At 39.0% G+C, this 13,266-nt stretch overlaps 1 protein-coding gene across 50 annotated transcripts in view; it reads right to left on the bottom strand.

Moving 5' to 3' along the window:
• LOC308199202 (uncharacterized protein) overlaps positions 1 to 13,266 on the bottom strand; it is a 506,154-nt gene that overhangs the window by 222,905 nt on the left and 269,983 nt on the right. For all 50 annotated transcript variants that reach the window (XR_013954445.1, XR_013954446.1, XR_013954466.1 and 47 more), the window contains one exon: positions 11,986 to 12,134. The gene's annotated coding sequence lies outside the window, so the exon portion shown is untranslated. The remainder of the gene's footprint in view (positions 1 to 11,985; positions 12,135 to 13,266) is intronic.

Here is a 13,266-nt window from a genome sequence, read left to right on the forward strand (position 1 = left end):
TTATAATGTAGCACAGAAGAGACTTTTAAGAGGGAAAAAGGCAAGTTACAATAACATACCAAAGCATTTAGAAAAGGCTGTGATTGCACAGGATACAGACCATGCTACTTCCCTTTCTTTCAAGGTGAAGAACAGAAAACATCAGGCAAGCAATGCAAATCCTTTCTGTTGCCACAGGGGCACACATTGGCATAGAAGGAACATATTTCAGGAGGTCACTTTTCATACCTCCTATTCTGAGTTCAAGCAAAAGAACTAGGTCTACAGACACACAGAAGTAGTATCTTTAGATACCCACTAATACAATGGGTAGCAAACAACCAAAAAAAAAAACCACCAAAAACCCACAAACAAATATAGGAGGCTATGCTCAACTAAAACTTAAGTGCATATGTAGGACAAAGAAGAACAGCCTGAGAGCCCCATAGTTTTTGGAAGACACAGCACTACTGATAACAGAGGTTCTTTCCACTGCTGTCCCTTAGTCCTCAGCATCGCTGTAAACACAACAGCTCAGTGCTATTTCAGAGTGGCAAAATGAGACTGCACACATATAGCACCCTAACACACATCTGACACTAAGACATACAATGAACAATTGTTTTCCTTCCAGTGTAAGACCATATAATCATTGCTTAGTTCAAGTTGTCTCAGTAAATACAGTGTACTGAAGTAAATTTAGCTTCAATTAGTTATATTAATACCCACGGCTCTCAATCAAGCATGTTTCTACCGTAGTGCCCTTAAATATGTTTTATGTTTATATATTAAGCCAGAAGGTCTTTCATGGATCTGCTTTTTTAAGAACCGTAGTCAAAATAAAGACATCAAAGTAATAAAAGCCTGGAATCTAATAATAATAATAATACACTAATTCCAATACCACAGAATGGTAAAATTCCTTCATATTTCAGCAAACAATCTGTCTTTCTTATGGGCTATAAATGTGCAGATGACTAAGGCAGTCTGAGGGGGTGGAAAGGCATGTAGAAGTGTTCTGTGTTGCAGCTTGTTAACCGTTCCAATGGAAGCAGAGTCCACCGCCTCTAACGAGCTCACTATTTTAAAACAAAGATACTGCAACAACTGTACAGATCACTGGTGCCCCCAGTTAGAGAAAATATAGGCTTGGCTATTGTTCCTTCTAAGGTAAAACAAACTGTAATCTGAGAGCATCAAAGCTATTCTCATCACTTATGAAAGAAGCGTTCAGTGTGCCATCTCTGAAAAAGTACACAGAGGATGGAAAAATAAAAACAAATAGTATATTAAAAATAGTGCTATGATGGCTACTATCCAGTCGTTAGCCCCTGCTTTATTTAGTTTTCTTAAGCATAGAAGCTTATAATGTGTGGCCGTTACATTGGAGAGTTTCTGCAAGGTTTTGGATTAGAGCATTAGTTTAACATTAGATATTAGAACTTGGAAAAAGAAGGGAGTTCCTGGTACAACAACAGACACAGCTACTAATGCCTCTCTCATGCAACAGTGAAAATTAGTCTGAGGTTGAGAAAGAGGCTGCTCCTAGAACCAGTAGGAACATGATAACCATGTTGCATCACTGCACAGTTTGGTGAGACATACAGGAAATGGGGAAGCTCTCAGGGAACCAGAACAAGAGCTTAGAAAAAAAGAACCTTGAGAGAGGAACCTAGACAGTGGGGAGGAAGCAGAAAAGAGGCTGAAATATGAACAGATTGAAACCACCCCAAAAAGCAGCTCTGCTAAAACTAGTACACAAATGAGCAGCAGGCTCTGTCACAGCCATTTCTATCCCAAAACTAAAGAGAATGAGAAGAGCTGGGAATGCAGTGGGCTCTGCTCACACGACAAACTGAAATCTCCACAAGAGAAAAGAGCCTGGTCTGTGTAGCATGTTTAGTTCCCATGGTGGAAGAGGTTCTCAATCAGAGCTGCTTCTATAACAGATCATGAAGTTGTTGGTACTGTCCTCTAGGAAGAAGTAGAAGTGACAACATCAAACAGCATTTTTCTATTTGAGGCTGCAGTTACTTTTCTTTTCCCTTTACTGACTGACCAAGCAGACAGCTCCATCTAGAATTCTTGGCCTTCTGTGAAGAACATATGTAGTGTTTACTTAGGAACTAGCTTTCTGTTAGTAACCCATGCCTCCACAGATAACTTTTCATCATAGTTTCTTACTTAGTAATTGCTGTTTGCTTGAGTATTTTAAGAGCTGGTCTAAAACCAGCAACATCTGAACCATCTCAAGCTGCTGGAAACTAAAGGTCATTGGAGTTCTCTGGTGAAACTTATTTATTGAAAATAACGGTTCATCAAAATCTACATATTTTCCCCAAAGTCTTTATTTCAGCCAAGATCTGATGAACGCCTGTCTTGGCATGTCTGGCTTCCAGCCAGTCTGTCTACCGAGCTGTGGAGAAGCCCACTTTCCCTGACTTCTCTCTATGCCCCTCTACTGGAGATCTCAGAACTACGTTCTTACCTGTCTGGAAGCCTTGCCAACCTCAGTCTAACCAGAACTTATGGGATCACAGACCCTTACCACATGCCCAGACACAGCTTTCAGGGTCTGCAGCCTGTGGGTGTCCAAAGGATGACATTTGTCACCATACTGAATAATCCCAAAGCTTTCAGATTCCCAGTTCTGATATCTACACAGGCTGCCTGTCTCCCGTACTGCTCTGCAAGTTGGGAGCTAGGTGGTCTAGAGGTCTTGGGTCTCTGCTTTCAGGACAGGCTGAATGATGGACTGTGGGTCCTGGAAGCCCTGGCATGTACAGAATTCCCTCCACTTTGACTCTTCTCTGCAACTCACAGCAGTAAAACTGACCAGAATTATGTCGGCCTCCATCAGTCAGCTGAGTGCTCCCTGCAGCACAGTTCATTTCGGATATACCACGCTTCCTGTGGTTTTGGCTTTTGTCAAAAATGGGGGATAATTCTCCCTTCTTCCTTCCTCCAACCTCAAAGAAAACACTAAAATCTATGGCAGAATGGAAATTCAGTTTCCTGGCCAACTCTACCTGCCCTGTTAGAAGCAACTTATTTGGCTATTTCATGACACTATCCAGAGATCTCTGTAATGCAGACATTGGTATTTCAAGGTCTGTTTTCTACAGCTCTTCTCTATTAGGGAGAGATTTATTTTCCTTTCACCAGGCAGAGGAGAATGCACCTTGCCCTGCAGAGGCATTTTCAAATTTTGAAATAGGCCCTTCTATTTCCAGCATTTTCTTTGAGATTGCTTCAGTCAGTGCTTGATAAAGTAACCTGCGTTGTATCAAAGTGTTGGTGCAGAAGCCCCAGGAAATCATAATTTTCCAAAACCTTTATGCTAAGTCTCTCAACTCCTGCTACAGTAGCTAATACAGTATGAACAACACTGAGTCACTCATCCTCTTAAACCTTTGGGTCCCTGTGTCTAAAAATTAATTCCTTTAGGGTTTGTTGGTTTCTAGATATAAGGGGCTCAGTCTAGGATACATAACACTGTCAAGAATATGAAGAAAAAAGCAAAAGCATCTTCAGGAAGTATAATTGAAAGACTGGCAGAGCGCTCACAGAACATCAAAATGGTGTGCAACATACCCAAGCTTGTTTTCCTTTCCAGTTCACTGAGCGTCAGGCGTAATTTAGAGCCTGATTCAGTACAAAATACACCCCCAGTTTCCCTACAGTGAAAGCTTGCACAAGGCTTCTCTACGCTGAGCCTGAATGAGTTCTTTTCTAAATCAGGCAGGCCCTTAGGAATCCCAGCACACATACGTAAGCACGGCTGGAAATGGGGAAAGAGAAGGGGGCAGAGACCGCCTGCTGCAGCGCAGGCCTGATCTGTGTAGCAGACCAGAAGGTCACAGCAGAGGGTGGGAGGAAGCACTGTTCTGCTCCATTCGGGCAGAAGAATTTTATGTTTGTTCAGAAGCACGAGAAATTTTGAAACGCCATATAAGGGCCGAGACTCAGGCCCTGCTGGAAAAACCTGCTGGAGCCGAGCTCTGCGCATAACTCATATGAACATTAATGAGAGTTAAATGCATGCATTGAAAGAAGAATAGACCCCTTAGTGATTTGTCAAGATAAAGTTCAAAATAACTTTGAATGCTCAGAGGTAAATATTATGTTTAGGAATTAAAAACAGCAGAAGCAGTGGAACAATTGCCCATAATGAGATCCAGGAACAATCTACCCACTGTACCAGGTTTTCATTAGAGTTATGGCCTGCAGCCATACCACCTTGTGCTGTGATCTTAAACGCTAAGGCAGGTTGGGCTGCTTAGTATTTGGAGGGGAGACCTCCAAGCAAGCTTACCACTGCAGGAACAGCTTAGTGATGCCATAGATAATGTTCTTTCTTCTGACTCAGTATTGGATCCAGGTGTTAGTAGATCTGAAGGTCTTTTGTGTGAGATTAAATCTAATGATCTGGTGATCTGTGGTCATTACAGTATGCCTGTCCTTTCTCAGAAGCGTTACAATGTCACTTTGAAATGGCTACCGCATTTCACTGTAAAGGCGGTTGCATGTCAACGATAGGTGAGTGATGCCAATGGAATATAATAAGAAGCTAAGTTTGCCAGTATGGGGAAAATGGTTCAAGTCCCCAAAGGTCCAGAGGGGTGCTAAGAAGTGTTTACTGCATTATTTTTAAGGGTCAGTGTGCAAACCTGTCCTGGATACATTGTTCAATCTTGGAGCTTTGCTAAGTGAGTGCACTTTTAACCCCAGGGTTAACATGGAGGTCATCCCATGCACCTAAACCCCTGCACACATGGCTAAACGGCCTCTGCAGCAGCACCTGAATCAGAGTCTACAAAATGGGCCCCAAGCTGTTACCAGTAGAGATGGAGGAGCAGCTCCAGAGGACGGTCAGCTGTCTGGCTAATGGCAGAACAGCAAACAGCTTGTCAATTGTTCCCCCTGCTCTCAAATCTTCTGGGATTAAAACCCTCTGGCATTAGCCCTGCAAAGAACTAGGTGCATATTCAGTTGAATATGAACTGAATAGTTGAACTGAATAGTTCCCTATCTAAATCAATGGGACTATATGCAGTGCACAAAGTTAAAGATGTATCTGACTCTGAAGAATGAGGGTATAAATGAGCAGTGCAAATATGCAGTTCCTAATTGATGGTCTTGATTTATTAACGTCCCCCGTTGTCAGCCAGGGCACTGTACTAACATTGTTTTGTTTGTCTGTGTAGGACATGATCCTGAATACTGCTGAGAGCCCTTGAATCTGTAGTGCCGAGAGGGCTGACTTCATTGGGAATTCACTGAAATGCATCAATTGGAGTTCATTGAATTCAATGGGATTTGAGAGCATTTGGCATCCCTTAGGAGGCAATTAGCACCTTCCAGAAAACAGGCCTTAGGAAGTTCAGACAGGTTTTCCTCTGGGTTTTGGGGCAGTTACTATTTGTATGTAATAAATAGCCATTTTAATTTTTTGCTTTCATTTTCAAATATAATTTTGAACAGAGCTTGGGCCGTCTATTATCATGCTCGGACAGGACACAGCAACAAGTCTGGTACTGATATGTAACTTACTGCTGGTTTGCTAGAGCTGGGTTGCTAGCTTGGTTTAATTTGGAAATGCATTATAATAACGTCACCCAAGCAATACTTCTCTCCCTTTTGCCACGCTTTCAAGTTTTTTTTTACTCATCTTCATGATCCAAATAATGACCTGCTCAAGGCACCCATACAATGTCCAATAGTTGCTCATCTCTGACTTCTTGCATTGACAAGCAGAAAGCCACGAGTCTGCCGGTTTTAAGTGGCTTCCAGGGTATGTCATAACTTGTGTTTGTACACGGGCCATATTTTCTTAACATCCTAGCTTTACCATTGACTTCATGGGAACAAGCTGGGTCACATAAACCAGCTGGTGATACATATTTGTGAGGAGGAGGGAAACCATCAGCATACACTACCCGCTGTCTTATATCAAAAACTCTTCCAAGTTACTGTAGATGGGGTTGGAAACTGGAGCCATAAGAAAAGCCCTTCCTTAACTTTGATATTTTCCTTTGCACAAAATAAACTTGGCCCTGGGATTTCACTCCTATTGCTACAGGCATTCTTCTTCAATGAGTATGCTTGATATCTGTATGTTATCATAACGCTGAAAAAATACTGTGGCTGTTCACCACAATGAAGACTTTACTACAGAAAATCCTGGATAGGCTCCTGTGACCTGACGAATTGCATATGAGATCAGTTATTCAGGACATCCTGGTGACCTACTTGAGTGAAAAGACGTTAAAGGATTTTCTACAAACAAAATGGTGGTCAGGGGAGAGAATTTACAAATTGAAAATATATATTATAGTCACTGATAAGGTTAAGGGAATCACTTAGAGACTGTTCAGAGAGACCTTCCAACAGTGCCCTGTGTTTACAATAGCTCTAACTTCATTGGATAAATGAGATGTCCTTCTTTCCTTGAGGCATGATCCAAAGACCACTGGAGTCCACTGAAGCTTTTAAATCAAATCACTTCTGTATTGTCCCTTAAACAAAGATAATTTTGCAGGAAAATGAAGCATTGTAGTTAGATTTTGGCAACTAAGTATTTAATACTCATAAACAAAGAGTGCTTTAAAGTCTGCACACTTTCCCTTCTTTGCTTTGCTATTAACTTTTTTAAAGCTGTATTTCCTTCTAATGGCAAAATATAACACATAAGGAATCAGGTAAACAGCCAGTACTCAATACAGTCAGAAGAACTGAAGGGAACATGTCTCCATTTAGTTTCCAAATGCTGCTCTAATCTCTCCTAAAACCCTAACAGCTTCTACAGCACTGCATGGGAATCCTTATGCTTCAGAAATACATCTTATTTATCCATGCAATAGGCAGCTCAAGGCAATAGAAAAAATCCACATTAGAAAGAAGACGACAACTGTAATACTTTTACAGCATCCAACATTAGCCTTCACACCAGAAAGATGTAAACCACCAAATGTCAAAAGAGTGTATTATCCAGGATAAACTGAGCACTGCTGCCACTGTCAACTGCTTTAATATATATGCACTTGAAGTCCTGTCAGCAATGAGTGAAACTCCTGTTTATTTTTTTTAAAAGAAATACACATCCTTTTCTATCCAGATATTGCTGTAAAGTTCTACCGAGAGTTACACAAAGCAACTGCAAATAAAGTGAATGTACATAAATAACTTGGTCTGACTTTTTGTTTAATGTCCAAGATGATTGGAACAGATTGTATCATGAACTGCTTTCCCTTTGGCTAATTAAATAGCTGTCCCCACTTACCATAAAGCATATTCTTATTAAAACAAGTATCTATATTCACTCTGTTGGATAAATTACTTCCAAGTAAGTGCCATAAAGCCCATTACATTCATGCTTTAGAAGTGGATCAGGTCCAAACAGACAATCAAAGGATTTCACTGGGATTATTTTAGATTAGAAAAACTAAGGAAGACATGAGGCACTGACAAGATCGTAAAGACATAAAGGATAAATTAGCAGTTACATACCAAACAAAGTACTCCAGCAGTATCCTAACATATTAAAAAAAGGGGGGGGGGAGGGAATTCTATTGTATTAATCTAAGTCCAAGTGGAAATCTGTTTGTTCAAAAATAAAATGTCATAACTGTTATCTCCCATACAAATCAAATAGCTATTTCAAAGTTTAAAGAACAACAATATACAGAAATAAACCAAGTTAACCAACTAGTTGAGTAGGAAACTTATTCTTTCCACAAGTTCCTTTTAAAATTGAATAGAAAAGTAGAAAAGACCATGTTATGATTTGCCATATTAATGAGACATTATTGCATAACTGTACTTTTATTGCAGATATATTACCTGCTAAATGATGCTGTTTTTCCAGAAAAAGTTCACAGTACAGATTCTATGGGAATGTTTCCTGCTGACAGTTCCTAAATCTTTCAGAAGCTGTCAGCAACCTCAGAAATCAAGTTTGCAGTACCCTAGCAAGCAGAAGCACATGCATAGACTTTCTATTTTTAAACTGCAACTGAAACCGTTAAAGAAATGCCTTAAACATAAAAGGTTATTGAAAATAAGATCATCCTAACTTGTCAATCTAAAGGACGTAGTCAATTACATGTAATCTAATCTGTAATTTCTTTAAATACTTGACATATAAAAATCTACTTTATTAACTTCTGTCCAAATGGTTTATCCTCAGAACCACATTAACAAATCCTTGATACTAAAATAAGTAAAATTTAGTAAAATGTTTCCACAGAGAACGCTGATCCACAACCCGTTTTATATTTACCCATACCCAGTCTTCCTACCACACATTCTTCCCCCATGAAACTCATGAAAATGATGGCAAAATCAACCAACTTAACAAAATTCAGCAAAAAAAAAAAAGGCTATAATTATGATCAATTACTAAAGATGACCTGCCAGACTTTTGAAATGTCCCCATGCTTTGTGCCACTGCTATGCTCATGTTCTGATTGTCATATTTTTTTGAATGAAGACATGGAGAAACCAGATGCAGTTGAATGTAACTGCTGGAAATGGGACTGTACAATACCACAACCTCCTGATTATATACTGAACAGGAGCACAAACACTCCTTACAAAAAGTTTACTAGAAAATCTGATTACCAATGTTTCCATCAAATCTGATTGCTCCTTTTATTATATTGGCCATATTCATAGTGGTGCTCAGCAGTCTACAGGCACAAACTCTGTCACTGGTAAATGGGATTTTTATGACTAATTTCCCCATTTTCTGTTTGTTACAAAGATCTGCGCACATAAACCAGGTACACAATTTCATGACTATATTTTAGAATATCCCTTTGTTTTGGATTTCAGCTAGAAGATAACTTTCTTAAGTTAGAGCATAACACTCTAATATACAATATTCCATGATGCTTTTCAGCTGGCTGGAGCAACATAAAATAGCTAGAGAACTGCCACATCGTGAAAGGGAAATTTTCTCACAACAGACAAGAGTTTGAAGATTTTATTACCTCAAAACCAACCTCTTACATTCTTCAGGACTACGAATCAGGGCAAGGGTTTGTGTTCCAGAAATCACCAACTGGCAGAAAGCTTTCTGTGAAGACTATTTTACTTGTTGATCCCAGCTTAACAAGTAATGATTCAAATAGATGTGGATCAAGTTCAAGAGAGATGAGAAAAGGTGTCTTAAGGCAGTCATTCCCCCTAGCTTCTGGATGCTGTCTTGACACACATTTTAGCAGTCCAGCCCATAATCTATACATGCCTGGGTGAAAGGTACTGGCTACTCACAAATAAGAATGAACTAACTTGTAACTCCCAGATGGAATGTCACCAGAACGAACTGCAATCATTCTGAAGGGCAAACAAAATGTGCAGATTTTTAATCTTATCACCATGGAGGCTATAGGTTCTACAGCTTCAGTCACCCCATAGAAGCAAAACTTTCTTTCACTTATTATTTAAGAAAAGTAATGAGGATTTTTTTTTTGCTAGCGTCAATTAAGCTTTTCATATAAACACAACTTAACTGCAATGGGCACTACAAGTAGTGCTGAAAGAGCAAAACCCGAGGCCACGAGGGTTGCTCTAAAACCAAAGACCAGGAAGATAAAAAAATGAAAACATGGATTAAGATTTACTACAGAAAGAGAAAGGAAAGGATGGATCATAAAATATAAGAGTACATACACAGAAACACATTGGTATATTTATACACATTTTTGCATCTATATACGTATATCTATACACTTCCAGACTATACATTATTGGGCAGCATATGTTCAGCAAACAAGCAAAATGCAGTATAGTGTTTTCATTTGGCATAAGATTTGCAATAAGTCTAGAATCTTAAAAGTGTTTATATTGTTTTAATTAGTGCCAGTTACCTCTCTGCTGCCATGGATTGATGCAAATACCTTCACTTTAAAAACTGGAGTTTGCCTTCTGCCCTTAACTTCAGTTATGAAACCTCCCACTGAACCTCCAAGTAACATCAACCCAGCTAAAACTTTACATATCTGTTCTTCCAAAATAGGAGTTTGCTGGGGGTACTTGATCACTTTTAATAAAGTTTTGGAGAGGCCAGGACAGGTGTTCAGCAAATACAGTTTGTCACATACTGTCTAAAGTTTCTCAGAAAACCACCAGTGTTGAGAACTACTTTTAGGGCTTCAGCAGATCTACAAAGCCCTGCTTGGTTTCAGTTCCCTACCTGTAGAGACAATGATCGTACTTAATTTCCTTCATAAAAACCTTTGATACCTATTGAATAAAAAGCACCTTACAAGCAACTCACACATACAGAATTGATTTTATATGTACTCATAAGTGAATTACACCTGTGGACACAGAAGAATGTACAGAATGGATTGGCAAGCTAATGTTCGTACAGAAGCAGAACTATAAAACTACAGTAACATTTAGAGTTAAACTTTGTTTTCTAAACTGCATGGAGTCTTAATACAAGCTTGAGCATTATGCTGCTATATGTTATGTACCATGAATGAACAGAATTACTGAAGAACTACCTACTAGAAACTTTGTTTCTTAACCTTCTTCAGAAGTTTGTCTTATCTTCAGGTTCAAATGATCACTCCAAATAAGCCATCTTAGGAAAAACTACCAGCATTGTTACAGCTAAGTTTCTTATACAAATCATATGCTGCTCACACAAATTGAATATACTTATGAGTGGATTGAATAACAGTTTTTGAAAATACTCAAGTCTTTAAAATTGTTTTCATTTGCATATATGGAAATGCCACTACTTTACCTCCAAAATCTTGTAAATTTTTCCAATGAATGTGCTAAAGGACCTCTCAAAATCATTACACAGATACTTTTACAAGCATGCACTGAGTTTCTGCAAAGCAAGGTAGTATTTTACTGTGTATGAAGTCTTCTGAAAAGGACTGATTGTATTATACATGAGATTACTTACTAAAATTGTTCACTTTTCTGTGTGAATTTTCAGATATATGCCTCATGGCACAACTATTGGGCTGAATCACTTTTTCGGGTAGTATATTTTAGCGAGTGTTTGGTGGTTACACATATGCAAACAGACTAGTGGGAGCACAAGAAACAGCACCAAAGACGAATGCTAATATTTATGGAGTTAGAGCATTAAGCTGGCTTGGAAACAGAATCATTTTGTTTATCCAAAATCCAGCTACAATCTAGAGGATGCAAACTTCTAACCACCATGCTAAACGTGACAAGAACTAGTAAGAGCCAGCTCAGTTTAAAATCTAACTGTGGTTAAAAAACAGGAATCAAACCATGCTAGCTGTTACATAGATTTTTATTATTTTTTATCTGATGGTCTCTGTGGGCTTTTGTTTGTTTTTAAATCTTAGCAGGCACCTATCATCAGCTATGCTGCCATTGTATCCTCTAGTCAGCCCTTGCAGACATCACATGCCCTTCAGACTTTCATCCGCCCAGAGCACCTGCTTCATAGCTAACGCAGAATCTCTCTTATGGTCTCTCCATGGTCCTTCTCAACTGAGACCTGGTATCTGTAAAACCTTTGGGACTCTCCTATCCAAGGAGTTATAATTCTTATCTTCTTTTCAGACTTGTTTCTTTCATGGCAACATGCTGTGCTAGAGGCCAACTTTCTTTTTATCAAGTTCTAACAAGCCTCGTAAAAGATACCACCTCAGATCTGATTTTTATCCTTAAGTGAATGAACAACTTCTAAACACTTGGGAATTGCTAAAATGAGAAGAAAGGGGTTCCTTTTTGTGTCACGCTTAGTTGTGTAATTTTGCTTTTTCAGCCTTTCCCAATGGCAAGTCCTTCTCCCTCTCTTCTACAGCCCTCTTCCTGAATACTTTACAGCTATTTGCTGGTTCCCCATAAACCTGTCTCTAATATCCATTCTTCCCTGGGCCCACAAACATGAGCAGGATCTATAGCTGAAGGTCATGGAGGTATCTTCTGTCTTAAGTAAATGGACAAGGCCCCATTTTTCCTTTGGAATATTTCCTCTAATCAAGAAGGAAGTGCACCTACCTGACAGGATGCTGTTTTGGTCTTTTATCAGCACTGCTGTACAACTGCATTTAGGACTCTCTGTGCAGTAGTGGATTAACCATTATTTCTTCTTTCTCTCCCAGGGGTTACAATGATTGCCTCCTTAGAATTTCACCATGACGTTGTGCCTGGAAGGGAATGGGATAGAGTTAAACCAGGAGTTCCTTAGATGTGAACAAGTGGCCCTGTTGTTAGATGACCATGCTGACTACTCCTGCTTAATTTCTACAAAAAAAACCAAACATTATCCATTGTCTAACAACTGAGCCCTAATAGCTCTTTTGCTTATGGCTGCTATTGAAATAAAGCAATAAATCTATCCATACCAGCAACACCTTCTTTCTTAGGGAATGAATACAATTTATCAACTCCAAAAGTCACACTGCTAATACAATCATAATTTAGAATTTCCAAGAACCCTGTGGACAGACATAGCCTCGCAGATAGGAGAGTCTATCTTGCTGTCATTCCAATGTTGAGGACAAGAATAAAGAAGTCATTAAATATTTTAGTAAAATAAGGTTATTTCCCCAGACTTTTCTTTTTTGCTGTATTTAATAGAACCATGTCAGATAACAGATCCATCTAGCCAAGTATCCTGGTCTCTGACAATGTCCAGCAGACACTGAAAAACACAGGCACAGAGATAAGTATGTACCAACATTTAACCAGAATATTCTTCCAGCAGAGACACCTGCTGTTGTATACAATGACCCTTGATGGATTTTTTTTCCCCTTGATCTACCCCTATCATTTTTAAACCTGTATAAAATTTTAGCATTTACACCATCATGAGACAAGGATTTCCACAGTGACAGCCCATTGTGTTATGAGGGATCTCCTCCTGTCAGGTAGTTTCACTTAGAATTCCAGCTTCTTTTTAAGCCACACTTTTTACAGAATCTTTGAAAAACACTTTTTTTTTTTTTTTAAACTTACCCTAAACAAACGTTTCCCGTTAAAACACTACATTTACGCTATTACATAAAAAACAGAAAATAAGGATTAAAGTCAAAAGGAAATAAGAGCCACTAACCTATGCTTGTTACACGAACCAAAAACAACCAGGAAAGATAGAGTTAATTTTTAAATATCAGTTCATAAGATAGGCTGTTAGGTGCCATTAACTAGTTAGGATTTCCTAATTGTTGTTATGGAGTTATTATCTAGAATGCTGCATTTTTATCCCAGTCTCACTGCTGCCATTCCGTGGCAGGCCAAGAAGCTGTGAACTATCACTCAGCTGATGAAATGGAGCTG

This window comes from Anser brachyrhynchus (assembly GCF_964034855.1).
Source record: "Anser brachyrhynchus genome assembly, chromosome: 8".
NCBI classification, from domain to species: domain Eukaryota; kingdom Metazoa; phylum Chordata; class Aves; order Anseriformes; family Anatidae; genus Anser; species Anser brachyrhynchus.